A 27,924-nucleotide genomic window follows, 5' to 3' on the forward strand; every position below is an offset into this window, starting at 1 on the left:
GTCTGAAACAGTCCTTTTCAGCTCCAGTCCCTGTAAGGCCCCCTCTCAATGAGCCCTCTCTGGTCTGATTGTCCCCTCTGCAGACTTACAATAGTAGTAGGATTTCGCCACAACATTAGCAACAAAGGCTGTGGAACAGACAGTCATTTGTGGGCATGTGTGAACAATCTGACGTTATCACAAAGAGGAAGTAGAGATAACATTTCAAACTAACCATTCAGAGCAGCCTGAAGCCTTTTGGGCTTTTGAGGGCTTTTGACTTGCAGGGAGCATTTTACATACATTCACCTTTAGTTTGGGACCTTTGACCATGTAACATAGACATCTGACATCATAACAGTATAAAAAAATCACAGAAAACGTGATATGTCTCATTTAACAACATTTAAATAGAAGCCAGCACAAGCTGTCTCTGTTCAAGATAATCCACTAACCTGAAACAACCAGGAAAATGGGGCCATTGCACTAAGGTGCCACTGGTTAGGTAAGCTGCTTGACAGACATAGTAAACCCAAATGTGTAGTGCAGGCCAACTGGGAACGTCTGGCAGACACCCCTGTCTGCATGGTCTTCATCTCCCAGCTCTCAATGTGGAGCAATATTTTAGTATCCCAGGGAAGGTTTGGGGACAGGGAATCTGAAAGGTTGCTAAAACCTTTGCCCATATCCTCATCAGTGTCTGTCTGGTGTCCACCTGCTGGCAGAGGAAGCTGTCAAGCTAAAGAGGTAAACCCAGGTAACCTCTGAATCAGCAGACAGGTATTGCCAGGCCACAAGTGCAAGTTCTGTTTATTCAGAAGCAAAAATCAAGGTGTGGGAAGTGTGTGGGATGACTCGGGAAGGCAGGACCTTGTCCAGAGCTCTGCCACTGACTGTGGAAATAGTCAGACAGAAGAGGGAACAGGAGCTCTCTCTGGATAGGCAAAGCTTTATATTCTTAAAACTTTTCTAGCAGAGCAATTTGTTTTGTTCCTCAGTTGTTTCTGTTAATAGTAAGACCACGGTCAATGATCTGTGATTATACTCTGCGATGAAGTACAATATAGTGTCTATCTCTTGATTCAACAGGTCTGGTCAGACTGTGCCCTGAAATGCAACTGGTTTCACCTGCAGTGGTCAGAGAGAAATGTATATTGGCATGTTAATGCATCTCTAACCATGCCGAAGGACCACTTAGATACTTATGTGGTATATGGCATGATGAAAGTATTAAAGTAAAGTGAAGGGAAGTGAACACAGTCAGATTACCTGTGTCAAACACCTCAGACAAGCTTCTGAAGCCTGTGCCAGAGGCAATTTGCCAAATGGAGACATAGCAATCTACTTTCTAAATGTAGGGTTGAGTGCAAACGTGTTTTCTTTTCAGGAGTGATTGCAATTTCCTACAGAAAAAAAGAAATCAGATGAGCAAATTTAATTGCTTGAGTTGCGCCAGAGTCTTATGATGCATGATAGAAATTGTAATTTGTCCCAACCGGATCTAGACACAATCTGAATAGATCTTGATACCAGACACATTTTGAATGAAAATAAAAAAATCACATGAAACATAGCTTGACATCAACTCAGTTGGTTCACTCAATTTCATTTGTAAACCCCTTCAGGACTTGAAATTGCCAGTTAATAGACAAGAAAAGAAAAACATGTTAATGGTAGGGATCGGAAAACTCCTGTCAATTTACAGTCAGAGCACATTTTCTCTCTCTCTCTCTGTGAAGTAGATTCACATCACTTTTAGCTTGCTTGAATAGCTCACAAATATGAAACCCTGTAGTTCAAAGAGCTGTCAACATGTAATACACTTAGAGTGAGTGAGAGAGAGAGCGAGAGACAGAGAGAGTGGACTTGTACATCTGTCTGTAAATTTACAACATCTGCAAGGGCTTTCAAATCTAAATCAGAAAAACGGATGTGGGAAAAGAGCTTAGAGCAATGCATTCACAAGCCCACTAAGAAAAAAAAATGCTGGATTTGAATAATTTAAATTGAAACGGAGTCTACTACATACGGTGCCAACAGTAATATGATATGCATGTAGTATATATTGGCGCAGATTTGTAAATCCACATGCATGTACGGTATTTGTGCATGTTTCAATAGATGACATTTGACTGAGTGAATTTGTTGTTTTCACTGAAGTTCCTCCCTTTCGCTATTGAGCGCAGAGTTAGTAATGGGCTGAACTGATTGTGGCGGTAATTACCCATATTGAAGAGTGTACAGTGTCCTGGCAGCAGTTTGTTCCCTCTGGCTATCCTGCTTAGTGCTTAGAAAAGAATAAAACAGCTGAAGGTTACAACGTGCCTCAGCTTTAAAGGATAAAACCCCCATTTAGAAACAGATGCTTGAGGGAAATTAAAAAAACGGAGGGAGAGTTCACTGCCTAAGATTGCATCATCGTCAGCCCGACAGCACAATACACAATCGGCTTATCTTACTGGAGTTGGCCTACTCCTCTCTCGGCACTTAAAATAACGCATCAAAAACCGTTCTACCTGGTCCCATCTGCGTGGCTGGATCCAAGCCAAGTACCAGTGTTTCAGGCAGATAACGGCCTGACTCTATGATCAGGATGTGTGCTGCAGGTCAAACTGGTGAGTTATTATATATGTCAGCACCTTTATTGATTAAAATTGATTAAAAATGGTAAAATAAGCCTAGATAATGGGACAAACCAACGTCAATTTATCTTCACTTAAAGATTAGACTGTTGGGAGCCTTTCTACATGATTGCAGTGCAGAGAAAGTATCTAGCATTGCTTTGCATGAAAGCTCAGAGGATTTCCTCTGCAACCCACACTACACATCCCATCTCCTCAACCCAGAAATTACAGTTCCAGTAATTACAGAACTCTAATTAAGCCAGGAGTGGCAGAGAATGGAAAGGCATGCTCCCATGACATTTCTTCAACAAGAAAAATGATATTCCATATTTAGCTGGGGTTTGGAGAAAATGTGGCAGGATAATGGATATGGTGGTTTGGAGAGGCAGAGGTCCTTGTGTTAGCATCCTCTGATAAATACTACACTTTATTTTGTGTGACCAATATAACCCATTAAGTGCTGTAATGATATTAATCTAACTAAATACTGTGAAATTGTATGGCTTGATTATAATGAAATTGCCAGCATGCATTAAAATGATTTCATTAAATTGACTCACAAAACGTCCATCAACAAAGTGTGTCATTAGCAGAATCTATAGCCCCTATAGCCCTTTTCTTAGCTGCTCTATACAACAATTTAGACTTTGGGGCTAAAAGCAACCATGATGTCATGATCAAAGGTTTCAACTGTTAGCCACAGTCACACTCATACCTTAGAGAGAAAAATACATAAATGTATATATATATATACACACACACACATAATATATACATATTATAATAACCGTCATTAATAAATGGTATATTGATAGTTAATTTAGTTAATCATTATTTTACTGTTATGAAACAATGAATAATTAATAATGTTTACTAATTAGTAATGCTATACTGTAATTATTTTATCACTAGTTTATAAATTATATATTATATATCATAGCTGATAAGAGACTATAAGATTCTGATTACATTAGTAAACTATTAGCTATATAGCAGTTCCACACATTGTAACATTTTATTACAATATTAAATATTTGTTAATGATTACCAAATGATTTGTAAACCTTTAAGACATTGTCTCTAAAACATCTATACACATTATGTAAACATATGGACCAGATATTTGTAACACTTGGTTAATGGTTAATAATTGGTTCGTTAACACCTGTTACTAAGGACATGTAAATGTATAAATTACTATTCATGTACAAAGCCTGTTGTAGACTATTCAATTGGAAAACAATATACAGTCAAAGGATGGTAAGATGTGACAAAAGATTTTGCAACAATGGAGAAACAAAAAAAATCACAATCTCTTCTGAGCAGCATCAGTATTCTTATAAACATTCTCCACAACTGTTGATGACAACTGTTAAAAAGTTATTTTTCAACAATTAACACCCAATATTCCTGCATTGCTGAACAAAAACTGACCTTGCATCACAATAAAAATTGGAACACAGCAGCAGTGAGTGAACCTCTTAATGTCCTTTGGGTGCAGCAGACCTTCTCTAAATGTTTTGGTATTTTGTTTTGGGATCTGTGCAACATTATGACACACAGTGTAATTTCTTCCTGCTTAGGAAAAAGAAAAATCCATACAAATGCCAAACCAGCATGCTGCCCTACCTTTTACTTTCTCTCAATTACAGGGGGACAAGACATTACATTACGTTTTTACTTGGAAAACTTGGAGATCCTTGTACTACTCTTGTCATGTTAGTGTAATCTTCATTTCTGACAAATGTAAACTATGTTTTCCATTAGGATGTCAAAATTGACTTTGTAAAATGTGATAGTGTATTATTAGCTTATTGTAAAGTTATAGTTGCATATTGTTAAACATAGAAATGACTATTTTCGGAACAAGGGGTAAACGTAGATCAAGAATAGATGGTTTAACATGCTCATATAGTATGTTTTTGCACTTACTGGTCAAGCGGATAAACAGGTTTTTACAGATTTTCCTTAAAGCATCTTTCTTTCCCTCTCTTCTCTTTTTTCCTCTTCTTTGCTTTTACTGTCTTCTTTTTTTTTCTTGTCCTTACTGCGTTTACTGACATCCTTTCTCTAATCTTCAGATGATGAAGTGGAGGAGGATGAAGAGGATGAAGACAAGAAAGACAATGTTGAGGAGGAAGATGAGACCAGCTTGAATGTCTCTGATGAGTCAGATAACTCTGAGTTGCTTATGTCAGCTGAAAAGCCAAGATCTGCCCCAGCACTGCTTTTCTTCTTGTCTAATGCAGAGAAAGAACAAATAGTAGAACTGTGACACATGGACGACAAAATTACAGTTAAGACCTCATAAAAACAAACAGAGAAAGAAGAGTATGTGGTAAAAAGAAAAACAGGTCATGTGAAAAGGGCTCAGTAAGTATACACATTTCAATGTGACTTTTTGTGTGTTTGCAAGTTAGGTCCTGAATGCCTGTGTGTGCTGTAAAAGTAAATAAAAACAATATATTTTCACAAGTATACTGTTCCCTCTCACAAATAGGCATGTAAACCCTGGCTGAGCTGGCCTTATGATATAGTTCAAGTTTAATTGCGCATAAGTATTAGTTACTGATAATGTAACTGTAAATTGAATATTTGAATTCTGACAGCTGCTTCAAAAGGGAGTCCCTTTCTTTGGTCAACGCAACAACTTTCTTTGATTGAAGATCTTTTTTCTTTGCCTTACCAGCTGTGTGTGGCACTTCTTTGCATATGGCACAGCTGTTGGGGATGCAGGCACCCCTGAAATGATACAGAAATGTGTGTTAATTTATATTATTTAACCATGAACTTCAAGGAAGAGTGAAGCATGATGCCATTGTAAAAATTCAACTCACACTAAGTTGATAAGTTTATTCTGCATAGTGCTGGTTGTGAATGTAGCAGGAAAAAAACTGAAACATGTCTACAAACTGGTGTAATGAAAGTGTCTTGTAGTCTCATGATAATAAAGGACGAGCTGTTAGGAGAAGTTTCTGACTGGTACAATGGCTATTAGTTAAAAAGCTCCACTTTCCTGTCAAAACAACAGTGAAACAGGACAAATAATTATACAGGTATTATTGTTATAATCAAGCATCAATTATCTGTTGCCCAATTTTATTAATTTATTGTCCAGAAAAAAAAAAAGCCAAAATCCCTAATTGAAACAACACTTGTAATAAATCAATACAACAGCACGCTACAGCACACCATTTGAGTCAAATGATAGAAATGCAGTCTGTGCATTGAACTGAAATGTTCACCATGTGTGGACAGTGTCTAAAAATGACTTGACGTGCATTCTTACCGTGGCCTGTTTATGCCGATAGACCAGCCGGAAGTTATGGTGGAGCATTGAGCAGTGAGTGATGCTAAGCTGTAAAATAAACACCTGACCAATAAGGGTATTTATAGAAGCCCATTTCTGCCACTGTGATGAAAAAAAAAATCCTGTAAGTCATTATAATGAGAAACTATCTCATAATAATGACTTAGTATCTCAAAATAATGACTTAGTATCTCATAATAATGACTTAGTATCTCATAATAATGAATAAAATGTATCTCAATCAATTAAATCAACTAAAGACCATTCCATCCTATGATTCATTCTTATTTCATCTTCCCCCATTTATTATGTTTTTCAGTTCAAGAATTAGCTTGGAAATGACTGAACATCGCCATCTGCGGCTGTTCTGCCACTAACTCATTATTTTGAGATACTAAGTCATTATTGTGAGATACTAAGTCACTATTATCTAGGTCTGATTTTTTGAGTGGCAGCGCATTTTGCAAATGCCAGATTGCAAGCAGCGAGCAGCTCCTCCTCTCCCACTCAGTGCCAAAGTTTTTTTCCCCCCCAGGATGGCGAAGTCATGACCCGCCCTACTCTGCCTCTGATTGGCTAGTACTCATTGCCTTTGTTGGTTGGGTTGGTTATGGTTAGGTATGAGGAGAGAGATTGGTTAGAGGTAGGGTAAGAATATCAGGGTAAGCCAATCAGAGGCACAGTAGGGCGGGTCATGACTTCGCCACGCGGGGGGAAAAAAACGTTGCCCAGTCAGCGTATAGCCCGCGCATTGCCTAGAGAAACAGTAGCTTACTGTTTGCTAGCTAGCTGCTTTTAATGTAGATTAAGATAAAAACCATTGCGAAACAAAGCAGTCACAAAAAGACGTCGTGGGGAGCAGGAGGAAGAGAATTCACTTCAAGTTCAACCATCATTCTCAACCCAGACACCTACTCCTCCTGTACCAGTTTCTTCTCAACAAGTGCCAAGTAGTAACTAACACTTTCCCCGTCAGCAGCAGCAACAAGCTGTAACGTTACTCTTGAAACACTCTTTTCAACTGTCAGTCGGATAAAAACTGCCATTAGGCCATCAGTGATGACATACAGACTGAACTCTTTGTCCCTGCCCTCCTTTGAAAGAGAACTGACTGAGAGCGTTGGACTATGATGAAATAATTTCAGTGTTCAACACCAAGCCATCATGCATCATCAAAAGTAAGCTAATTTACAATTTCGGGCTGTATTAGCCTATTGCCTTTTTAAATATTGTTTATTGGGTCTAGTTTTGTTCAATGTACAAAAACGCTGATGTTGCTTCATCTGCCATCTGTGTGTGTGTGTGTGTGTGTGTGTGTGTGTGTGTGAGAGAGAGAGTGAGTGTGCAATGTGTGTGGTTTATGTGGCCGCTGTGCCAGTATATGTTCTGGTGTAATTTTAACGTTACTGAGCACGTTGGTGCTGGTGTGTGTGTGTGTGTGTGTGTGTGTGTGTTAATAAATGGCCGCCGTGCCAGGCTATGCAATGTCGTCAATGTTCCTCTTGGTGCCTGTAGCATTTCCTCTGATGATGTATAAGGCAAGTATAATGGTCTATTTTGGTTAATATAAGCGTTTCAGAACCTATTGTATCTGATTGGTCTTGCACGGGCAAGGCCCACCTGATTTTCTCTGTGCCCACCTTCACTGTGATTTCTGCCTACACTTCTGGAGTCGAGTATGTGTGGGGTCCCAGCTGATGTGGCCATGACTACAACCGGGCAATGGTCACGTATGTCCCGCTAATACAGCCAATCAGAATGAAGGATAAGTGTGTTATAAGAAAAACAGATTTTCAAGTTTCTTTCTTTCAAAAAGGGTCAGACCTGGAACAAAATTAAGCCTTGGCAATTTTCGTCTGGACTGGCCCCATTTTCCCCCAACATAAGCACTTATGAGTTGCATAAAGCAATAACAGGCTATTTATAAAATATAGGCTAAGTAATAGACATCAAGTTGGCACTCTAACAACAGGCGTACTTATAGGGTTTCATAAAATAATGTCATAAATAAATAGCCTAGATGAAAAGTCGGCACCCCATTAACCGCACTTAGTATTTTGCTTGTTTTACAATTGATATGGGCAACCCAAATCTTGATGCACTTATGCTACAATCTGTAACTTCACAAATAAAACAAATATGACATAATCATATGTCATGAATGTAGTCTATGACAAAATGCAATGCTGTCTTCATAAAACAAAATAGCCAAAACTTAATTTTCACACTGGACAAAAGCTTTCCTGTGATGATCTGGATATGTGAGAGCTATTTATAGTCAATCATCTGACATTGTGTTTGCAGCTGATGCAATTTACACATCAGGCTTAACAGTCAGGATTTCATGCCACAGACACTATTTAAATGTTCATTCACTGCTATTGTCTGGCTGTGACAAGCAGCATGTCTGCACCCTGTTGGAGCTGACCCAGTGTGATAATCAACTGATATCTTTTAAAGAAATAGCACAGCACAGCAGCCTTAAGCAGCGGATAGAATCAAATAGCATGTCCTACCTTCAGTGTGCTCTTCTCTGCCATCCTGGCGATAACGTTATTCCAGCAGTGTTCAAAGCCATTACAATGTCTTTTTTCATAGCCATAAGCATGAACACTTCAAGATGTAGTGCTCTGTAATCTATTCTTGATGAATTTTACAGTTGAAAAGCTGTGTTTGTATGCCATTTGTGTTATGGAGAGGATCAAGTCCGGAGCTCCGCTGTTAACTCTGTGACTATGTGAGTTAAGGTTCACCTGTTTTGGGGTGTCATGCACCTTTAGCTTGTCCGCGGCAGTGGCTCTCCACTGGAATCAGCCTGCTCACCTGTTCAGACTCTTTCCTCCTCCTCTTCATTTGGCAGTAGACTGTTAATATTATCAATACAGCTAGGCATGCTAATTGTAACAGGATTTTGCATGGCAGTGGCATCGACATTTTGAATAAATTTGTTAACTTAAAACATTTTGCGGCATCAGTCACAAGATTTTTTTTTTTCTCTCTGACCTTTTCTGCTCCACCTTTTCGCTTTTTGGAACCTTTATCCATTTGTACATGCTAGCGTTATTTTAGATTCAAACTTCACTCTTTCAGTCTTGATTTGATTATTTCCTACTTGACCTCTGACATCATATGGATGGACGCATCCACTTTAGGGGGTGGGGGGAGGACAATGTTAGCACTTCCTGCACCTGGTTTACAGTATAGTTGCCTATTTACAATTGGGACTGTGTAACCCCCAATCATACGGAGCAGTAGTGGACAGCAGGTCTGCTCCTCAGCAGATAGGTTCAATAATGGTGGAGTTCCAGTTACACCGCAATTAAACATTTTAAAACAAGATTTTACCACCTGATAACTGCAGGAACAGACAGCCGGAGAGTTACAGAGCTACAGGACGAAATGCAAAGAGGATTTCTGTTGTTTTTGTGGCTGTCGGCAGCGTTTCCTACCTCGGACAGCCACAGACTGAGAAATTTCCTCCAGCAGGTCAGTGCTGCTGTTAGCTGCTTTTAGCTCCTGAAGCTAAAACTGTCTTCAGGTGAAAATAAACCAAGTTAAGCACAGACAGGTTTATTTAAAAATTACTTATGGCTTGTTATTGGCTTATCATTATTGTCATTTTTCTCTGGCCAGCCCCACTCCCCCCTCTTAGCCCCTTGCCCACATTTTAACATTTTTCAAGGTTATGTGGGTGGAATTAGGCTCAGACCTTTGAGTGAAGTTACACCTTAAAGTATCAAAAGTAAAAGTGCTCATTACACAGCAGAAAATCTCTGTCAGAGATTATTATGATTTATAAACTCATATTTTTCATGTTTAGAAGCTTGATCTTTAAAGTAAACTAGCTATAGCTGTCAGATACAAGTAGTGGAGCTAAAAGTAAAATACGTCTCTCTCATATGTAGTGGAGTAGCATTATAAAGTAGAATAAAGTGGAAATGTTTAGGTAAAATAAAGATACCTTCCAGTTTTAAAGTTTTCTTCCTATGTCTGTTTTACTCTCAACTTATTTCCAAGGAGTTGTCAGCGAAGCAGCTGTAGAGGAAGACAAATAAGGAAGTTAATTAGGCACAAGTAATTTCTCAGTGATTACAAAGTCTCCTTCTTCAGTTGGATGTTATATGTGTACAGGTTAGTTTAACAATTAACAATCAACAACACTATTATGTAAGTCACATATATTATACATAACATAATAGATCAAATCAAATACAGGTAAAATGTATTTCCTACAATTTTTACTCATTCAGCTCTTGCCATTGTGCTTCCTTTAATGCATTTTCTCATTTACTTTCAAGGTTTTCTCAAGGACTTTGTTTACAGCAGATTGATATGATGAAAGACAACATAGCAGAGAGCTCTGCAACCTTGACCAAGATGGTCAAAAAAGTGCGAAAAGCATGTGTGGTGGCAACGGAAAGACAAAGAGGGCAGCATATAGGATGACAAAGACAGTTTATTGTAATAGATGAGAGTCACTTCTGACATAACAGAAAGGCAAATAGTTATTATTATAAAAGTAAAACTATAACATTTAGGTATTAATGATTACACATTTAGCTAGCCATGCCACGGTTATTACCCAGGTTTGAATTTTTTACTTTTCTTTTACACTTTACCATGATATGGTGGCCAACAAGGGCAAACGCACTGCAACTTATGAAAACACGCACAAATAGACAAAACACAAGCAAATAAAGAAAACATCTTCCTCAATTTGACAACACATACAGCATTTAGAAAATGCGCTGAAAATACCACAACACATTACAGAAGCGACAATAGAAATGTTTCCAGAGGACACAAATGATGCCTCTTTCCTACCTTAGTAAGGTAGACAATGAGCTACAACCTTACTTTCATCAAAATGAGCTGTTCTTTGAGCTGGACAAATAACATTTGTCTCTATGTACAGCTGGAAACACTTCCGTTGTGTTGTGGTATGTGCAACGCGTTCCCTATATGCTGCGTATGTATTGTCAAATTGATGAAGATGTTTTCTTAATTTGCATTTGTTTTGTCTATTTGCATGCATTTTCTGAAGTTGCAGCACGTTTGCCCTTGTTGGCCACCGTATGTTTGAGCTTCACTGTGCAGAATGACGTTAGTGCAGAGTTTGACAAGTGGAACATTTCTCTGTGCTCACTGAAAATCTGATTTTAATGGGTGGGCCTACGAACATGGTTTGTTACATCATAAATGGTTTGGAAGCCAATCCTGGTCCAATACTTCACTTACATAAATGTAATGTGGAAACTTGAAGCCTTCAGTGCACAAACACTGAGAATAAACTTTTCAGTGAAGTGGGAGACATCTTGTATCCAGCAATTAGCCTAAACTTTTGAAATTAAAAATAATTGTATATTCATTGAATGTGGAATTTTTAAAGAGGGAGAAGGAGTCGATGCCATTTTAATTATTTTAACTTTTAGAATATTTTATACACATCTTAAAACATGACAGTCTTCTCATAACTTTAACCAAGTGATTTTAGTGCCTAAACAGGACCATAAAAAAAGACATGGATCATGCTTCAGTTGCTATGAGCATATTGTATTACAACACACTAGAGAATATTGGTGAGTAAACAAATTAATATATTTTGCAGATACGTTCAGTATCCATATTTTGCGACTTGGCATTCATTAAAAGCATTTCCTAATTATGTTGATTAAAAAAACATAATTTTCCATTATGTTTTTCCCAAAACCCATTTTCTGTTGCAAATTAGAAGTATATAAACATAATTTCTAGGAGACATGGTTGACATCACAAGACTCCAGTTTTCTAATGAAACTGTTTATGCATCTTGTGTAATTTTGATGCTGGATATACAACTGTCAGCCTATTGTACTTTTCAATCCCAAGAGGCTTGCTTGCTTATATATGTGAAAAAAGGCATAAAATGTGAATGTGCTGTGTTCAAAGCAGTTAACACTCTAGAATATGTCAGTGCCACCACAACAAAGAATTAATTGTTATGGGTGATTTTAATGTCAACTGGGATGATAAGTTAAAGAAAGAAAATAAAAATGATTACAGAGAAATTCCACCTACAACAATTAGTAAAGGGCTCAACAAGGATTACTAAACTCTAGTACACAATTAGATATATTTACTAATAAACAAGAAAGAATAACCAAAAGTTATAATTTGATTGTACTATCTGTTGTTGATCTATCTATTCTATCAATCTATTGTACTATCTTCTGATGCTCTGGAATATGGCTGTAACACATTTATTTTGTAGAATTCACTCTGTTAGGGAAAGATTTACTGTGAGGGTTTGCAAAATTAAAAATAAAAATAATCTATCCCGGTTTAATGAAAATCTGTGGAAACTGATGAAGTCAAGAGATCCAGCACTAACGAAAGTAATGAAATCTGAAAGAGACACTGATATGCTGATTTATAAAGGTTTGAAGAACAAAGTTATTCAAGAGCCCAGATTAGCTAAATCTTGTTTTTATCTTAATATAATGAATGAGGCAAAAGGTTACAATAAATTGATCTGGAAAAATATTGATAATCTCACAAGGAGGGACCCAAACCATATTTAAATTAGTGAATCATGTCGGGAGATATTTCTCATGTAACTAGGCATCACCTCAAAATTTAAGACCTACTTAACCTACTTATTCAATACCTTCACTCTTATACAGTGTAGTGTCTCCAAAACCACTTCACACATCAATGGTCTGCTGTTGGTTATACTATAACACTTAGTTTGGGGAAAAAGGGTTGGGGGTTATTCAGTATTGTTTGAAGTATCTATTTTTTAGAGGGTCCCTGCACACTTGCCTCACAGCCGGCTGTACATAGAGAACAATGTCATTTGTCCATGTCAGAGGACGGCTTGTTTTGGTGAAATTAAGGTTGTAGGTCATTGTCTACGTTACTACGTACTGTTTGTGTTTTAACAACGTTTTGCTTATGAGTTATTGATGTGTTCATCACTCTTAAGTGTCCCCTGGAAATACTTACATTGTGTTGTGGTATTTGCAGTGCGTTTTCTAAATGATGCGCATGTATTGTGAAATTGATGATGATGTTTCCTTAATTTGCTTTGTCTTGTCTATTTGCATGTTTTTTTTTTAGTTGCAGTGTGTTTGCCCTTGTCGGCCACTGTACGAACATCCAACTGTAGGAACAAGAAGAAAAACATATTTCTGAGTGGAGGGGGGCTTTAAAAATTTAAAAAGTCAGAAACTGCTTGAAGCACAAGACACAACATGTTTCAGTAAAATATTGAAACATGTTGCGTCTTGTGCCTTAAGTAATTTATTTAGTACAATTGTTACCTAAGCCCAACCACACCACGGGACTCAAGATGCAAATCTCGGTCTCCGGTATCAAGGCAATTTGTGTTCCTGCCATCTACCTTGACCACATTCCTAAACAATATAAAAATGCAACGCCACTGAACATAAACCCCTGAGTGATTAAATTTCCCTAAAAACATATTTGGCAAAACTCATTATTACTATATAGACAGAATTTCTTGGAGACAAAGTTGTTGATGTAGATCATGTCTTATATCAGTCAATGCAGAATGACCCTCTGCCTGTTTTTTTTCCTTCTTTTCTTTTTCTTTTTTCTATGTGCTGTCAAGGCCAGCTCACACAGCTAAAACCAGAGGGAGTCATTTCATAAGCCAGTAATCAGTGTCAGTCAAAAATCTGTAGCTTGCAACACTCCAACACAACCCTGGACCTCCAGGGGTCCCAGGGCCCTTGGAGATGAGCAGCAGTTGCCCACTTTGTCAGTAATCTGGCCTAGTGATTGAGATGGTTCATAGATAGTTTTAGATTTCCCACTCAAAATAGTCCATGCAAAGCAGGCACTTCAATTAAACACAAATTAGTGAAATGAATGTAATTTACTCACAATAAACCATTTCCCAGAAGAACTCTTTGCTGCAGACGTTGACAAAGATAGCTCTGCACTTTCTCGGTTGTTGTCTAAGCTTCAGTCAACACACCACTTGGCGACAGAAGGCAACTTTGTGAAGGTTAAGCAACTTTCCAAAGAGGCATATCGTATCTAGCAATATAATAGATGGATTTTCTGTGCATATTCTGCATAAATTGTGTGTCAGTGAATGTCTTCCTGTGCCTGATCAGATGATCTGCATAGTGATCTGACAGCACTGATTAATTCTCCCCTTCCTGGCAGCCAGCTGTAATCAACAGGAGCTGACTGGCAGATGAGAAAACACAGCAAGCATCCTGCATGGTGACAATGTGGCTCCATTGGGCCACACAGCTTTTGTTCTAACCACACCAGCCTGAGGGAACTCACTCAGGCTGAATACCTTACAGTTCTGCTGCATGCTTCTCTTTTGTTTGTTTGAAAGTTTAATTGTTGTGCTATTCTCACAGAAATCTCATTTTTTTTTGCTAAATTAGGATAGTGAATTTACAAAATACTCCAATGAACATTACATTACACAAGTTATGCCAAAACTTTTAATTGAAAAAAACACTGTTGACATTGATATTTACTATGACGCACTTTCACTTGGAGCTTGATGAAACATCCTTGGAATACCTTGCTTGTATAACCGTTTTCTTGCGTTTTTTCCCTGTGTCAAGACTGTCAGGTATTTTACATCAACACACATTGTATTTTACAAAACAAAGGACTTTACAATCTTTTAACATAAGGCCTCTGTAGGTGTATCAGGTTCTGTTCAGTTGAGCTTAAATTTCATCCCTGTTGACTTTGATAAACATTACAAGAGGTATGTAGACTCACTGTTAACACCCGCTTGCTTATACAGTATGTGTTTGTGTGTGTTTGGTTGGAGAAACAAAGAGAAAAGAGAGATGTGTGATTGGAAACAATACCATCTATCAGGCTAAGAGTATTTGTCATTGTGAGAAAGGAGGAGAAGGGGAGGAGAAATAGCGCTGCCTTGTCAGGGAAAATGTGCTTTTCAGTGACAATGGCATTCTTGGTACACAATCTATCTCACTAGGCCCTGTGGGGAATGTGTTTGTCTCTTCCTCCAACTGGCAGGGGACAAAATCAATCATGACTTATTGTTGGACTTGCTTTTACAGTGTCTCTCACATACATGTCCTTAGTCTACCTCAACCATCAGAAAGGACGAACACACACAGGAACACTGCGTCAAAAAAGAGCAGTGACTGATGTTTGGCAGACCATCGATCAGTCTGGCGGAACATTTTGAACGCTATTGTTTGTCTTTTGAATGCACCACTCATTTGAATGACTTCCCTTTGTTCTAAAATCTTATGAGACATTGACAAGAAAAAGCACAGTATGTCACTCCTAATTTGTGCCATCCTGTAGATCTCTTTTTCTTATTCGCTAATTTAGCCCTGTTCCTTCTGATACCTCTCTTCGTCCCGATACTGTTCTCCGACTAACGTCCTAATGAAGGTGAAATAATGCATGAGGCTGATAGAGGGGGATCCTCTTCGTGTCTCATTATACAACATTAAGAGACAAGAAGCACGAAGGGAGATTTTTCTCCATGTATCACTCTCATTTTACTGATGTCCTTGTAACTGACAGGAGGTTTTCACATGGGCCAATTATTGTTGCCTTGAATGTTACACAGCGGTTGGATTGGATCAGATCAGAGAACAGGCACTGATGTAGTCAAGGTCCAAAACAAAGGCTGATATTCATCCACAGACACACAACTCACTCTCTGCTAACCATTTGTTGTCTGTCTTTGATAAATTAATTCATTATGTAATATTACATTATCCATGTATTATGCATCTATTATGAGCCTGTAATTTTTCTCTGATGAATAACAGCTAATAGAAACAGATAGCTTTCACTCAACCTTGACATGCCCCTCACCCTCTCTCTCTCTCTCTCTCTCTCTCTCTCTATCTCTCTCTCTCTCTCTCTCTCTCACACACACACACACACACACAAACACACACCCCCACACACAGATGCTCTATCAGATGATGTGAAAAGGATGAGTAAGTGTATGCTAGAATTAGTGAGAATGATAGAGAGATAGAGCAAGAGAAAGACTACGGTCATAAAAGGGTGAAAGCCGAGCCAAAAGCAGAAAGGACAAGGTTTTAGCAGTCATTAGTGCATGTTCACATCAGAAAGTGCCAACGTAAAATGTATCTGCCTGTCCTTGCGGGACATTTGGTGCTGAAATCTTGATAACATAATGATTCCTTGTTGGGAAAATTGGTGAGTTATTGTAGTTAGCAATCTTGATGGTAATTTGGTAGCTAGCCGGGAACATGCTAGTGCTAGGCAGTCTCAATAGCCTGCCAAGCTAGCTGGCTTGCTAACTGCCAGCCAACTTCTGCTAGCTTCTGTAACTCAGTGGAATCTCTTAAAGGGAACACATCATGCACATTTCCAGCTTTATATTTACATTCTGGGGCTCTACTGGTATATCATTGCATCATTTACGTTTCAAAAAACGTCTTATTTATCTTATATTGGCCCTTTTTGCAGCCCCTAAGTTCAGCTTGTCTGAAACAGGCCATTTTAGCTCCTGTCTCTTTAAGGCCCCTGTCCCGATGAGCCCACTCTAATCTGATTTGCTAGCTTCAGGAAGCTGCCCCTCTGCAGACTTCTGGCGGCTTGGGAGGCTACGTAAACAAACAGTAGTGATGTCCGATCCGATCCAAAATATGCAAGTGCACAACCTGAACAACCCATGGAACAACCTTAGCAAAAAAGGCTATGGAACGGATGGCCGTTATTGGGCATGTGTGAACAATCTGACATCATCACAAGGAGGAAGTAGAGGTAAAAGTGCAAACAAAGCGTTCAAAGCTTGGGCTTTTGACTTGCAGGGAACATTTTTACCTCACCTCAAGTTTTGGAACTTTGACAGATTTTTACAAAGATATCTGACATCATAACAGTATAAAGAATAACATAAAAAGCAGGATTATATCAAATCGGATTGTGCATCAGAGCTAATATAATAATAATAATTTAATTTTGGACTCTGGCTTTCCGTTACCTCATGTCAGCACTCAGGACGGTCTGCAAGTGGCCAACAGTGCAAATTTGCATGTCAAAGTTCACTAAACTTGAACTCTATGCAAAAGCTCCAAGTAGATCTATTGATTGCAGATATTCCACTGAAATTGAATAAAATTTTGCTGATATAAATGCTGGTGTTAATGGGCCCTTAGGGTGAAGACAAAAGGATATAGAATGTCCATGATGGGAAGGTGATGCTCAGTGATAGAAAAACTGATATGATGAGAGGTGATGAGAGGGTGAGAGAGAGTGACAGTGTAAAAGGAAAGGGAGGCAGAGAGGGGTGGAGACAACAAGTAGCAGGTTGTGGTTTTTTTTGATGTGGTGCAGAAAGTGTGCAGAGAGCAATGGGGGTGACATAAAGGGGACGGATGGAAGGAAAAGAAAGGTGAGAGAGGGAGAAAGGAAGGGAGAGAGGGCAAGAGGAATACAGTGTGTGTGTGTGTGTGGGGGGGGGGGGCGGGTGCCTTCTGAAAGTAATGAGAGGCGACAGTGTGAATTACATTACTGCTAATTAATCCACGCTTGACCACATGCACTAACGAGAATACAGATACACACTCTTGACCCCACTTTAAGTAGGGAGGCATACATATCCAATCCCTCATAAAACTTTTTTTTTTTTCTCTCACACTCTTTCTTTCTCCTGGATCCTTCCATCCCAAAGAGAGCGTTGAAGCACTTTGAGGTCAAATAAAAGACTTGCTTTCTGAACCAAGTCTGCTGGCAATCTTTGCCCTGTATTGGATTTCAGTAGGCATACAACACCAGGATGCAGCTAAGCAGAAACAGAGACATCTGCACATACACAGATAGAAGTTATCAGCGCATTCCTCAACTTATTCTGTAATTCTTCAGGCAAAAGCTATGCCGGAGAACTCACTTCCTGGAAAACTGTGAATATTTAAAGTGAAACTGTAACTTTTAAAAGATGTAAAAATTGCAAAAAGTACTTTCTTTCTCATAAAGACCCAAAAGATAGATTTCTTTCTAGATTCTAGAAAATAATGCACTACTCCCACCCTAACATCCATTTTTTCAAAAATGACAGAAATGGGCTGTGGTAGCCTGTTTTTCTAAAGTGTTTGGGTATGACCACTTTCCAGCTGTGTTGGCTGAAAGCACCATCATATCTGTGTTCCCAGGCAACCAGGTGTAAACAAAGACTCATTATAGTATAAACAATGACTAAATAAAACACAAACTATCTCTCATAACCAGGTTTGTATTTGTCACAATTACCAGTAGAATCCACATTTATTGCAGATGCATCCTAATGATTTTCATTTATTTATCAGCCCTTCTGTGAATTACTTAACTCATTATCTCACCAGAATGTAACTTGGATCATTATTAACAGAGCTAAGTTACATATCTAGCCACCAGCTACCAGCTTGTATTTTCTGTGGTGTATGAAGATGATGTGAACCTTACATGGGACATATTCACATGTTGGGTAACTCATTAACTCCCTGCTATGGCTTGAGTTGTCACCATGTGCCAAGCGAGATCCAATGATGCTAGTCACTTAGTCAGTGTAACACTAGCTGTTAGCAATTAAATTTAACACACAACTGCTGTGGATTCAGATGTTGGTAGTCATGGTAATGAGATCAGCTAAGCCCGGTTGAAGGATGTGACAACAGTACAACTGAAAGTAATGTAATTTTACCTCATTTGGAGATATGTTTCCTTTCCTCTTTGTCCTGGTCTTGTGTCAAAGTCTGTTCCCCTTCGAGTAGTGTTTCCCTCCTGTTAGAATAATACCCTCGCCGTTCAGATATCAACAGAATTAAATGTGAAAGTGTCCTGTAATTACCACTTGTAGCAGCAGAGGTTAGCAAAAGTTACATAGTCTTGCTTTAATGTGACCTCATCCTGCATTAGAGGGTGTTAACAAAATGAAACCAATAAAGATATCACACATTTTTAAGTAAAGGACCATTTAGCTGTCCCAGTGCAGGGACGTGGTATTGTTCATGCTGGCTTACTGGCATGACTTGCTGGCATAGAACAGAGCCCTTGTTAATGTTATTATGTCCACCTGTGCTTTGTCTTCTATGACAAGTCAAATCGTCTCCTGTGAAAAGGGCTTATCTTGCCATTCTGCATCTCTTAACAGATCAAACAGCTTTTCTCTCCTTAACTTAATTTGGTTTACACTTCTGTCACAGTTCCTTCCTGCGCAAACAGATTGTTTCAACAGAGTTTTTACTATCTTAAAGAAATAATCTCAAAGATTTTAATTTAAATAAATGTCTGTTAAGTCACTATCTATCGCCGAATGAGGTTACACAATAGTGATTGAGCATATGGCCCACTGATGAAAGCCCTTCCATTTGCAGTAATACAAACTGGGTGTTGGTGATGACATTCCCAGGAAAAATCAGTAGCGGTGCACAGTTAGTTTTCCATTACCCAGTGGTGGTTGGTATGCCAGAGAGGACAGCTAACACAACACAGTCGCTCTTCAACTCACTTGTGTGTGAAGTGGCGTACTGTTTTTTCTGGTCTCTGCTAGCGTTGCCTCCCAGGTGCCAAATGACTTGACATCACACAGGCGAAACTGTTTGGATCTCTGAGATGTGAGGTCTGCAAACAATCCTGCAATTACTGCTTATCACCATAGGTGCCGCCAAAGAGAACGAAAAGGAGATGAAAGATCTTTGGGATTGTTACTTTAAGGAAGTAAAGCTGTTCTATGTTGTCTTTAAAAACAAGAGCTGCTATGAATAACACTACAGCAAATCATTGGGGTATTATGCCAGTAAATCAAAATGCAAGGCAATTCAAAAACGTATTTTACATTTACATATTCACACTGGCTTTCAAACATGTTTTACACCCCATTTGTTTACATTAGCATTGTTAAAATGTCAAAATAGGGTTGCTGTGTTGTACAACCTCATCAGCTTAAGGTTATACAATAAAAATATCACGCGCTCTCATTGTGCTATGCACGGCTTGCAAACAGGGATCCAATTTAGGGTTTTATTTAAGGCCAGTGCATTCTATGGCTCTTAATTGAATAATAGACTCTGTCTAGCCTAAAAGGCCATGCCCAGAGAAAACATACACTGTCTGTGGCATTTATTCTGGCATTTGATCAGTCCAGAGAGCATGCTGAGAACATGTCCCCAAACACATAGCCGTAATACTCTATAAATGCTCTCTTTCTGCCTTCTCTTCTCTGTTCGCCTGCACTAATTTTCATAAGCGGCGTCTAGTGTCTGTTTACTTTGTCTTCACTCATCAGAAACCAGACACAAACATGGTGCCCACTGTTCCACCCACACACATCACCACCTCCCAACTCAAACTGCAGTTGACTGTGAGTGACATTCAAGCCTTCTGCTCCGGAGGGAAACTCATTATAGAATGCTAAACACTGCCGTCCAAAGGGCCACGCAGTGTTAATGAGTGTTGGCGGAGGATAGGACACGTGTGTCCTGTCTGCTTACTATAGCACCAACATACAACTCTGACCTCGACTGCAGGCTGTGTCCCAAACACACACACACATACACAAACTCACCACTAAACACCATTTTTCAGTTTGCTCTGTGAGTGAAAATTGTTCCGTCGCTACATTGTTGTCATTCTGTGTGACAGAACTTATTTGTCTATCTCTCTCTACAAGACTAATTTTCTCTTTTTCTTATTTGCTGCCTTTCAGGCATTATGGACACCATGATTATGGAGTCTATTAAAGACAAATATTTAGTCATTTGCCCTCATTTGAATATGAGAGTTGAATTTTTAAATAGTTTTGTTGCAAAATGAGATAATCACATTTGGAAATTTAAAATACACTTCTGCTGGAAGAAAAAGACAATTAGTTACTGGATATGTCAATTATTTCACCAAACAAGTACCATATCATTGTTGAGAGTAAAAGTTACCTGCGGTAACTTTTGAAATAATGACTGACAGAGACATCACAGCTCTCTGTGATGTCCCTCTCCAATCCTCTCCATACTCAGCTCTCTTTTTCTCTAGACCTGCTGCCCCCTGATTTCCTTTTCAGTCTCTCCACTTCTGTCATCCTCCTCGGTCTATAATGTGTGTAACCTGTATTTAGAGTGCCACCTGAGAAAACCCTTATCATGTCACTCACACACCCAGGCTGTCAGCGAAGATAGCTGCTCTGCATGTCACCCTGCTCGTTTACTTATTCTGCTGAGAGTGTGCGATGAGAGATGCTGCTGTGATAGGCAACACACACATAAAATGAGGAGGCCGACGCACGAACACAAACATATGGAAGATGGGAAGCATGCATAATAGCTGATTTCAATATGACCACAGTGACAGTTGCACAAACTGACCGAGTACCAGAGAATGAAAAAAAAAACTGACTGGCTTCTGTACAAGATCCAACAACATGTCCTTTATTTCCACTCACTCAGTCACTCCCCTCAGGCCTGGGATCATTTATCTGAGGGACTTGAGAATCTGCACTTTTGTAAATAAAATGTAATAAATTCACTCTGTCTACCGTTAGGCACAGTCATTCACTCACTCTCCCTCTTGCACACACACACACACACTCACACATTTACACGCACACACACATACACTCATTTGAATGCTCTCAGACGTATATCATCAAGACTATTTTTAGACCAACTACTGGCTTACACTGAAAATCCTCCCCGTCCTCTCTCTCTCCAGTCCCGTCCCTCTCCCGCTGTCTTTGCTGTTTCTCCGCGTCCCGCACTGCCATATCTCTACCTCCATCACCTTTTTCTGCTTGCTTCACCACTCTTTCAGCATGCCTTCCCTTCTCCATTTCTGTACCACACATTTGACCCCATCCTGCAAGCCTCTCGCCCATGACAAGTAATCAGCCTCTCCCATTCCATTTACAGCACAGCTACATACATGCTTCTCTCCCCTGTTTCTTGCTTTCCCTCCTCTCCTTGATGTCTCCCGTGGGGAAGTGAGTGTGAAGCTAACTGGTCGCTGCGTTGGAATGTGGCAGAGCTGTAAAAAGAGCTCTCCCCCTGCTATGATTTCATAAAGTCATGTAGATGGCATTCAGGAAATTGATTTTTTTTTTTTTTTTTTTTTCCAGTTCAGATGGTGATAATGATGGGGATTCTTTGGTTGAGCAGATTGACACGTTGAAATGAAATGGAAATGAGGCTCTGTTGGTGGTTAAAGGATCTGTGATAATGTATGGGCACCACACACAAATAGACACACACACACACATCCAACCACACTTTCAATTTCTTACTTACACAAGCACTCCTCTGCCACTGTCTCTGTCTTTCTGTGTCTGTCTTGGGCTGTCTGCGCATGACAGAGTTTTATGTGTGCCTCTAAATCACTGCAATGCTCACACTTTAGCCCAAGGCTACAAGAAGTGGAGAGGGGGGGAGGGTAAATGGCCCAAGATGAGAGGATGGTGGAAGAAAGACACGGAGAGAGACAAGGACCTTCTACCAAACAGCTTACACATTTTTTTTACATTCATTAACAGACGGAGGAGGATCTCACTCATCGTGGAGCAAGAGGAGGTCTGACAGTGTTACTGGGAATGGACGATAAAGAGATATTTCTGTAATGACCTGGAAACTTGCACTTACATAGACTGACACCCACAGCTGGCCTTTCTCCCACCACTAGTTTTAGCATCTCACATCTGGCAGTGGCTAGATATTAATGAGATGAGTTAGTATTGATCGGTGTAAGTTTTATATTTAAATCATATAACTGAAATAAAGTCAAGTATAATAAACTGAGCAGTTTACTTTTCCCTATTTGTTTGTGCTGTTGTTTTTTTTCCCTCAAGTTTGCTGTTTTGGTAGTCTAACAACGCTTTGGCTAGTGACCTTAGAACAGTACTCCCAACGCTTGAGCTTTCAAAGGAGACGTATCATGCACATTTCCAGGTCTATATTTATATTCTGTGGCTCTACTGGTAGATCTTCATATAAGTTAAAAATACCCCCTATTTATCTTATACTGACCCTTTATGCAGCCCCTCAGTTCAGCCTCTGCCTGAAACAGGCCTTTTTAGGCCTCAGTCCTGATGATCCCACTCTGTTCTAATTGGCCAGATTCTGGAAGTTGCCCCTCGGCACACATCAGTACATGTTCGAGCCCAAATCTGATCTGAAATATGCGAGTGGACAACCCGAGCAAGCCGCGGAACAACCTTAGCAACAAAGGCTATGGAACAGACAGCCGTTTGTGGGCATGCGCAAACAATCCGATGTCCTCATTAGGAGGAAGTAGACGTAACATTGTAACCAAAGAGTTCAAAGCAGGCTGGAGCCCTGGCTTTTGAGTTGCAGAAAGCATTTTACATACATTCACCTCAAGTTATGGACCTTTGACCATGTTTAACATGTTTGATATCAGAAGATTCTTTTTATTATTAATTTTGGAAAAGCATCAGTGACCAAATGACTATAATATTATTGAACTACACAGCATCATTAATTGGTTCCAATATTGATTATTATTATTTATCATGAATCAGTCAAGCTAGATATGTTAAGTGTGCATCCCCAATTTAATATCAAACTAGTCTGGGGACTTAACTGTGCAGCATGCATGAGAAGGCAAGAATGACTGATAAAAATTCACTTTCTGTTCAGAACTGAACGATTGGAAAATCAGAGCTGGCCCTTTGGCTCCTTTGGGTATTATTGTGGTTTCATCCTTATTTTAAAAGCTAAGCTATGGTTTCAGCCAAAGGTTCAACCTAAGCATGAATCTATTAGTGGGATAATTTTTGTTCTCACTGGAGATGAAAATAAATTGCTAGAGGCATGAAAAGAGACCCAATGGGGAGGGGAGGGCCGAATCCCCACCATCTCCCAGTCAAATTGCTTCCTGGTGGTTGTTTTACTTTTTTGCCAGCAATTTTGTATCACTGGATCCGGTGCAGAGTGTGTTGTGTATATCGTTCCTTCCCAGTGTTAGCAAGGCAAAGCCACCTCACAGTTTTTGCTATGCTCACTATATCCTTACATGGGCATTCGCTTGAGAAAGACATCATTTCAAGTAGTCTGTGCATCCGATAATTGAAGAACGGTGGCTGTTTTGATAACATTCTCTAAAACCATGTACCAAATTTTGTTATTAAATAAATCTGAAGTGAGCAATAGGCCAAGCAATTGCATGATGGTTGATTTTACATCATGGGTCATTTCAGTTTCGTGGGTCAAGTTAATCACATTTGTCATTGCTGTACTGAGCTGATTTAATAGGCTATTTTTTGGAAGACATTCTGACATGTCGCTAAAAAGCACAAGTGTAGATAATAAAATTACTGATGGCTGCTTTGGTTTCAGGGTCCTGGTAATGTGCATGGTGGCTCACTGTGACACTATCACGGCTTACTGGGACACTTAAATATGGTAGAGCTGTTGTAACACGTGCTTTTCCTAAAGACAAAAATATCTTCTGTGAAAACTGCCTATTGTCAAGTAGTTGTTCTCAAACAAAAATCCCCAGTTATAAAACTTGTGACTGTCTGAATTTCCAAGTGTCAAGTATACAACATATTCATTTCAGTTTAGTGTGTTTTTTGTTTGTGTGTCTGTTTAATCAGTAGCTGAGTTTCCCAAGTTAGACAGTAACACCCCTTTGGCTGAGAGGTTGTTGGACTTACTAGAATCATTTTGAGGTTTTGAGAAGTTCCCCTATAGCAAGAGTTTGCTTTATTTCATTCATAATTAACCTTTAGCTTGTTATGCTAATGCCATGCATAGGTTATGTGGAGTAGCAGAATCTTGCGTGCTGCTGGTTTGCCAGTTACAGTCCCCCAGCTGTGCGTCATCTCCTCCTCTGTGCTATGTAAAGTAGTTTTTAATGTCATCCTTAATGTGATGTTTGGCAGCGGCTTTTTACATTTAAACAGTGTTTGTGATGTGTTTTCACTCAGTAATTGACTTGATGTTTAGCTACACACTATCAACCCTCTGTCCCTGTACTCCATATTAATAATGGTTAATTCATCAGTATCAGTTTGCCATATTTTTTTTTTTGACCTTGAGAATAAGTTAAGACATGAGCAGGTCTGCCAGTGAAGGACAAACAATAGAATACAGGAGGAGTAAACAGAGGAGCAAGAGGATGATGTTAACAGTGGTCTGTTTTTTTCTTTAGAGCTGAATGATGAATGAATCATTAAGCCAGCAAACACTGGAGTGTCTCAGTATTATTGTAGCATCTAAACAGGTACACATCCTTCAAACAAATGTCATCAATGGCAATTATCAAAACACACACACACACATGCGATGTGATATTGATGGTGTATAACAAAGTCTACAATCTAAGTTTTACTGTATGATGCATAATGGAAATTTAATCACTCAACATTTATTGAAAATTCTCTGTACAAACTGCTGCTTACCACCACATTTCCTGTTTTTGTCTCTTTGTTATTGAAGTTGACAACATCAGCTACAGTAGAAAACTTATGTTGTGGTAAGACACTATTTAATGGTTGTCTAGGATGAAAAGGTACTTAGCCACAGCCATCTCATTTTTTTTCCCTGTGGCATCTTTTGTTCCTTTAAAATGTATCACCCTTTGCTATCAGCCTTGATGCTGAAAGACTTTACACTGTGTATTGTGGACTGCTGGTTCCAAAAAATTGTCTGCATTTGCTTCACGCTGGAACATGAAGACACAGCAATCATCTGCAAGTGGATTGTTTCCTTATTCTTTTGGGAACCATTGAAACACAATGGAAGCCATTTGTCCTGTATTGACTCCTAGGTTCAGCTCAATAGCTCTGGATGATGACAACGCACACTGAATGGTCCTCTATTGCTCTTCAGGTTCCACAGGGAAGAGGCTTTGTTCCTGACATGACAACATATTAGGCTTTTTTAGGTATTGATTTGTAAACATTGTTTACTTTTATACACACCGCAGCATCCTAAATAAGCCAAGAATAACCCATCGGAAAAACACCAGATAGCAAAATAATAGTATTATTTTTTTAGACTGTAAAACATTGTCCATGGACAACCTCAGCTGAAATTGATATGTATTTATAAATCCTTCAATGCTTCCAAAAAGAAAAGAAAAATCAGACAAATCTCATCAGCCAGTACATCATCAGACCATCTTTGTAGTCTCTAATACCTGTCTCACAGTAGCTTAGACTTAGGCGAAATTGTATTACATAAGATATTTTGTCCACAAACTAATTTTAAAAGCATTTTGTGGCCACTGACAGATGTCTGACAGGCCTTGATGGTTTGTTACTCTGAAGTGACAAAAGCACAAATAACTCAAAACATCACTTTCAGGATCTCTCTGTTTTTCTCTTTCTTATTGCGTCTTTTCTCCTCCCTCGTTCCTTAAAATATACACAATATTCTAAATCGACACAAAGACAACAACATAAATAGTCATGAAATGCAAAACTTTGTTTTTACTATACCCACTCAAGGTTTGGTAGTAACACCCCCCCCTTAGGTCATTAAAAATGGAGGGCTCTTCTGTTCCTCTGCTGTAATGTATGAAATATTAAGACAAGAGGGATGTTTCACTGGCCCTCCTCAAGTCAGTGTTTCTGTGTATTTATTTCAGCTGCGAATCTCCACTTAGACTGTTTTGATATGAATCTCACAATGTAATCAGAATCAGTACATAAAATGTCCTGTATGTTTGAGTGAGTCAACAATTCAATATGTTTGCATTCTTTTTTTCATTTGATCTGACTAGAAATGAATCAAAGTGCACTGTGTTTTACATGTTGCAGAACTCTTAGTTTCTCTCTTGCTGGTGGCAAGGTGGGTTATGTAATGAACAAACTGAAATTAAAATTGAATTACCATCAGGTAGCTAGTTAGTATGAGGATAAATAGATTATAAGCAGCTTCCCTTCCCATTATTATGTAATCAATAGAACCTAATATACAATGACTTTAATTTTATAAAACATATGACCAGTTTCACATGAGGTGCAATAGTTTTACATTTATCAAAAATAAATTAACTTAATGATATCATTGCTTTGAGTGTCTATGTTTCTGTTAATTGAACAGATGGGCACAGATGACAAATGATTGAAAACTGCAATCACAGAGCACAAGTACTATTGTTTTCTTACCCTAAGTCCACTGTGTCTTTCAGTGCATATCTGCTGTGTGAAAAAAATAAAATGGACGAGAATTATGAGCATCAGAGGTGTTCAGCAAACTCAATCAAGGCTTCAAACGGTTTTGAATGCAGGGTCACTTCCGCTTTGTTGTTTTGAGCCTTTATGTTCAGACAAAGAAGAACAAAAGAGATAATTTGTCGAGTCAGACATCTCAGTTCAAATGCATTTTCATCCACTGCATCCACACCTTGCAAAGCTGTGTTTTATTATTTAGTTGCTTCAGTTACAATCAGAGTTTGACAACACCACATAATATTTGGTCTGTTTTATGATTGTCTAAATGCAACTCTTTCTCTGTTAAGTTATATTGAAAAAATATACTTTTTTTGACTCCTCCATTTGCAATGCCTCTCTATTTGTTCCTCTGAAATATGCAATATGTTTTTTTTCTTCCCCCTCTGAATGTCTGCATAACAGGCATCCGTTGTGTTTGCACTTGTGTCTTGCTTTGACACTTTGCCCCGCTGCCTGTGTACGGTGACTGAGCTTGTATATCTTGAATGAAGTGAGCTTAGCACAGCTGTCCCTGTCATGCATCATTCCTCTGGTCACATCCTCCCTACTTTATCCATCTGCTCAAGGCATGTGTTGTGTGTGTGTGTGTGTGTGTGTGTGTGTGTGTGTGTGTGTGCATATGTAAAAGTTTGCAATTGTAATCCTTACCCTGCTACATCAGACCAGGTTTTCTCTGTCACATCAGCAATACCCAGAGGAAAAGGCTGAGGCTGCATGTATGTGTGTATTGTTGTGTCTAAGTTTGAAAACTGATGGACTGTATTTTAAAGGGAATGACAGTATGAAGAACCGAATAGTGAGCTGAAAGCTGAGTATACTGAATGGAGCTACATGATGTTGGACTTAAT

The 27,924-nt window shown here is 39.0% G+C and overlaps 1 protein-coding gene and 1 long non-coding RNA gene across 11 annotated transcripts in view; one reads left to right on the plus strand and one right to left on the minus strand.

Annotated features, from left to right (window-relative positions):
- Positions 1 to 3,725: 3,725 nt before the first annotated feature.
- LOC137183823 (uncharacterized) lies at positions 3,726 to 6,404 on the minus strand. Its single transcript, XR_010928546.1, has 3 exons — positions 5,893 to 6,404; positions 5,290 to 5,345; positions 3,726 to 4,843 (listed from the first exon to the last, which is right to left on the minus strand). It is a non-coding gene; the product is annotated as an uncharacterized lncRNA (long non-coding RNA).
- Positions 6,405 to 6,617: 213 nt separating this feature from the next.
- The window catches only part of lrrc4.2 (leucine rich repeat containing 4.2), a 52,119-nt gene continuing 30,812 nt past the window's right edge, over positions 6,618 to 27,924 (plus strand). For 6 of the 10 annotated variants that reach the window (XM_067589572.1, XM_067589573.1, XM_067589576.1 and 3 more), the window contains exon 1: positions 6,618 to 7,091. The gene's annotated coding sequence lies outside the window, so the exon portion shown is untranslated. The other 4 variants (XM_067589578.1, XM_067589580.1, XR_010928394.1 and 1 more) reach the window with 3 other exon arrangements.

The sequence above is a fragment of the Thunnus thynnus genome, chromosome 5 (assembly GCF_963924715.1).
Source record: "Thunnus thynnus chromosome 5, fThuThy2.1, whole genome shotgun sequence".
Classification (NCBI taxonomy): Eukaryota; Metazoa; Chordata; class Actinopteri; order Scombriformes; family Scombridae; genus Thunnus; species Thunnus thynnus.